The sequence below is a fragment of the Lutjanus erythropterus genome, chromosome 6, assembly GCF_056507025.1.
Source record: "Lutjanus erythropterus isolate fLutEry1 chromosome 6, fLutEry1.hap2, whole genome shotgun sequence".
Classification (NCBI taxonomy): Eukaryota; Metazoa; Chordata; class Actinopteri; order Lutjaniformes; family Lutjanidae; genus Lutjanus; species Lutjanus erythropterus.
This window is the reverse complement of record NC_139322.1, coordinates 167501-172500: the sequence shown is the minus strand read 5'-3', so window position 1 is coordinate 172500 and position 5000 is coordinate 167501. Positions and strand designations below refer to the sequence as shown.

At 42.3% G+C, this 5000-nt stretch overlaps 1 protein-coding gene across 1 annotated transcript in view; it reads left to right on the top strand.

Moving 5' to 3' along the window:
• The first annotated feature begins 1003 nt into the window (after nucleotides 1-1003).
• plxnb3 (plexin B3) overlaps nucleotides 1004-5000 on the top strand; it is a 52658-nt gene continuing 48661 nt past the window's right edge. The window contains exon 1 of the mRNA XM_084720096.1: nucleotides 1004-1235. The gene's annotated coding sequence lies outside the window, so the exon portion shown is untranslated. The remainder of the gene's footprint in view (nucleotides 1236-5000) is intronic.

Here is a 5000-nt window from a genome sequence, read left to right as displayed (position 1 = left end):
ATCACTGTTAAATACACTAAATAGAGTGATATATACAGATACAGACTGTGTTCTATAAAGACAGTCAGGGTTCTACAGACTCTGCATCAGAGGGGTGCGGTTTGTTTCCTTCCCATGAAACCATAAAACACTGATTTACTGCCTCACTCTACCTCTCTCTCTCTCTGTCTCTCTCTCTCTCTCTGTCTCTTTCTCTTTCTCTTTCTCTCTCTCTCTCTCTCTCTACCTCTCTCTCTCTCTCTCTCTCTCTCTCTCTCTCTCTCTCTCTCTCTCTCTGTCTCTGTCTCTGTCTCTCTCTCTCTCTCTCTACCTCTCTCTCTCTCTCTCTCTCTCTCTCTCTCTGTCTCTCTGTCTCTCTCTACCTCTCTCTCTCTCTGTCTCTCTCTCTCTCTCTGTCTCTCTCTCTCTCTCTCTGTCTCTCTCTCTCTCTCTGTCTCTTTCTCTCTCTCTCTCTCTCTCTCTCTCTCTCTCTCTCTCTCTCTGTCTCTGTCTCTGTCTCTCTCTCTCTCTCTCTACCTCTCTCTCTCTCTCTCTCTCTGTCTCTGTCTCTGTCTCTCTCTCTCTCTCTCTACCTCTCTCTCTCTCTCTCTCTCTCTCTCTCTCTCTCTCTGTCTCTCTGTCTCTCTCTCTCTCTCTCTCTCTCTGTCTCTCTCTCTCTCTCTCTCTCTCTCTCTCTCTCTGTCTCTCTGTCTCTCTCTCTCTCTCTCTCTCTCTCTCTCTGTCTCTGTCTCTGTCTCTCTCTCTCTCTCTCTCTCTCTCTCTCTCTGTCTCTCTGTCTCTGTCTCTCTCTCTCTCTCTCTCTCTCTCTCTCTCTCTCTCTCTCTCTCTCTCTCTCTCTAACTTCACGCCTCAAACACTGATTAAATATTAATGAGTCTGACCACGCCCATATATCTGTGTGCAGCAAGCCCCGCCCCCTCTGTCCCCACTGGGACTCGCTCTCTCTGTGTTTATGAATGTCTCTCTCCCTCTCTCTCCCTGCCTCTCTGTGTGAATGTCTCTCGCCCTCTCTCTCTCAGAACAATGTGTCGTTCACAATAATGGGATTACAGCCATCCAGCCGGCTGCTCGCTCGCCCTCTCTGTCATCCCCCCTTTCTCTCTGTTCCTCTCTCTCCATCTGTCTTTTGGTAGTCGTTCATCCTCTCCCTCTCTCGCCTACTGTGCAGGTTCTTTCAGTTCTTGTCGTGTGTTTTTTGGAGGAATGAAAGAACGACGGAGCGTTTTCTGAATGAAGTAAGTCTCTCTCTCTCTCTCTCTCTCTCTGATGTGTGGTGCAGGTCTCTCTGTCAGTGAGGAGCTTTGATTGACAGCTGACTCTTGTTAACTCGTTAATTGTGCTGTGATTTAATTAGAGGAGCGGGAATCAGATCAGTGGTAGAGAGACACAGACTGTGACTGTCTCTCTCTCTGTGACTAAGTTCCCTCGCTTCAGTTTCCTGCAGCACTCGAACGCGTCGCTGCTCATCTTCACTCTGAAATGTGTCTGCTGTGATGAAGATGGTCAGGTTTTATTGATCCTGCAGCAGACAGACACATCTGTAACATCTGTACTGATAGCAGCCGTTCCTTCAGTCTGACAGAAGAAACAGAACAAACATAGAACGTGTCCTGAGCAGAAACGGCTTTTTGCTTCGTAGAATAAAGAAATGCACGGCGGGCGGATCGCAGTTAGAAATGCTTCAGATTACATGACTGGAAGAACAGAAGCTGTGATGTAAGAACATGTTCCAGATCAGTTTGTCTGATGATTCAACCACAGATCTGTTCCTTCACCGTGTTCACAGGAACACAGAGGGGAAGAAGTTCTTTCAATGTGCATTCATTATTTTACTGCAGAACAAAAGAAAAATGTAGTTCAAATATCATGAAGTAAAAATACGAGTGAGTTTTACTCCCAATTGACATCCTGAAAACTCACCTGTTCAGATGAGAAACTCACCTGTTCACACAAGAAACTCACCTGTTCAGACGAGAAACTCACCTGTTCAGACGAGAAACTCACCTGTTCACACAAGAAACTCACCTGTTCAGACGAGAAACTCACCTGTTCAGACGAGAAACTCACCTGTTCAGATGAGAAACTCACCTGTTCATTTCAACACTGAGTATGAGTCCAGTCTTGTTCTTGTGTTGATGCACTTTGTTTAACCTGCCATCAGGAAACATCCTCAACCTGTCAGACAAATATTCGTCTCTGCTCAGTGAAGGAAGAAACACCTGAAACATGATTCAGTTACACAAAACTGCAGCTTCGTCTTATTTAAGATTTTTCACACAGAACCTTTAGCAGCATTTTGGATCATTTTTTTTACTGTTCAAACTTTCAAAATTAAAATGAGTTTCATCAGTTTAGTTTAGTTTAGCCCAAACATTTAAACATATCACATCAGATTAAACCTGATTCTTTTCCAATATCTGATCTATTTTTGGCCAATATCAGACTGATACCCATACAGAGTAATTGATCATCTATTACCTAAATTTAAAGCAAAAAAAAAACAGTTTACTGAATTTTATTGACTGTTAAAGAATGAAAAGAATAAGATGCCACTCTAATGTGAACTGATGTTCATGTGTTCATTTATTTTTCCTGCATGAGTTCTTGTGTTTGGTGTCACTGTGTGGTTCTCCACGTGGAAACAGACCTTTGACTCTAATTCACTCAGGAAAGTGGCTGCGACTGAAAAGGAAGAAAATTTATTTTGTTAGAAATCAGAGGAAATGTTGGAGAATTGTGATCCACACAGGAAATAAGGACAGGGATGAAAATCCTGGGAAAAAACACTAATCTAACCTTTTCTGGGAAAATCAGGAAGGTTTGCAAGTCTGGTTCAGACTGAAAACTCACCTGATCAGACTGAAAACTCACCTGATCAGACTGAAAACTCACCTGATCGGACTGAAAACTCACCTGATCGGACTGAAAACTCACCTGATCAGACTGAAAACTCACCTGATCAGACTGAAAACTCACCTGATCAGATTAAAAACTCACCTGATCAGACTGAAAACTCACCTGATCAGATTAAAAACTCACCTGATCGGACTGAAAACTCACCTGATCGGACTGAAAACTCACCTGATCAGACTGAAAACTCACCTGATCAGACTGAAAACTCACCTGATCAGATTAAAAACTCACCTGATCAGACTGAAAACTCACCTGATCAGACTGAAAACTCACCTGATCGGATTGAAAACTCACCTGATCGGACTGAAAACTCACCTGATCGGACTGAAAACTCACCTGATCAGACTGAAAACTCACCTGATCAGACTGAAAACTCACCTGATCAGATTAAAAACTCACCTGATCAGACTGAAAACTCACCTGATCAGACTGAAAACTCACCTGATCAGATTAAAAACTCACCTGATCGGACTGAAAACTCACCTGATCGGACTGAAAACTCACCTGATCAGACTGAAAACTCACCTGATCAGATTAAAAACTCACCTGATCAGACTGAAAACTCACCTGATCAGACTGAAAACTCACCTGATCAGATTAAAAACTCACCTGATCAGATTGAAAACTCACCTGATCGGTCTGAAAACTCACCTGATCAGACTGAAAACTCACCTGATCAGATTGAAAACTCACCTGATCAGATTGAAAACTCACCTGATCGGACTGAACTGTCTCTGTCCTCTGAAGTTCAGGATGTTTCATGTTTTTGTGATTCCTGCAGTTTTCATGTTGCATCTGTCACTTAATTATTAAAGCTTCGGCTGAATAAATTGGACAATGTTTTCTAGAGCTGCAACAATTAATCAATGAATTAACCGCTTACTGTTCTGATAATTGATTAATTGGTTTGAGTCATTTTTAAGAAAGAAAATGTCTTAATGTCTTCAATGTGAATATTTCCTGGTTTCTTTCCTCTCTGACAGTAAACTGATCTTTGATTTGAGAACAAAACAAGACATTTGAGGACGTCGTCTTGGACTTTGATCAACATTTTCTGACATTTTTTGAACCAAATAACTGATCGATTAGTGAAAAAAATATTGCTAGACTGATCACTAATTGAAAAATAGGCCTATTACTGAAGACTGAGTGGATTAATGAATCGATTCAGACAGAGGAAATAATCAGCCTTAATATCCCTTAATGTCCTCTGATACGTTGTGTCCTCTCGTGGTAACAAACTGTGACATCATGTGGTCTGATGATGTCACAGAGGTTCTCAGGACTGAGAGGTTTCTGTCCTCCCTCAGTGTTTAGTGTGTCCGCTCTGGGCTTCTGTAGTGCTGGACGTCACGTCACGCGCAGCAGCTCATGGATTCATTTTCCTGAGAGACACGACTTGTTTCACCATCAGACTTGAATCTGTCCGATAATATTTGAAGACAAAAATTAAATCATCTTCATTTTCATCCCGTTCAAGTTGGAGGAGGTCAAACAGGAAGTGAGCCGCTCAGCTGGAGGAAGTGTCTTCATGCAGCACTGAATGTCAGAGGATTGAACTCCTCCAACACTGCGTCCTCTTCTCCTTCACCGACGTCCTCAAATGTCTCGTTTTGTCCTCAACTCAAAGATCATCAGTTTCCTGTCAGAGAGGAAAGAAACCAGGAAATATTCACATTCAAGAAGCTGAAATCAGAGAATTTGGACTTTTTAAAATAAAAACCAATTGATCAACTATCAAAACAGCTAGTGATTAATAATCGATCAGTTATTGCGGCTGTCACGTCCAGATTAGTTTTGGTCTGCGGCAGTTAGACATCAACAGCGAGAAGTCAAGGCTCCAGATGATGGAAGCTGACTACATTTATGTCACACAGACTCTTGTGGTTCTGCAGATGGAACCATGAACTGAACACTCAGAACATGAAGAGCCATTTTCCATTGTTAGGATGGAGGTGAGATTTACTCTGCTGATGATGTGTTCTACCAGAACACCGGTTCCACGTTGGTGGAAAAGGTCTGGTAGTGAGTTTAACTTCACATCGTCTGTTGTTATGATCCACTAATATCATGTACATTATTCTGCA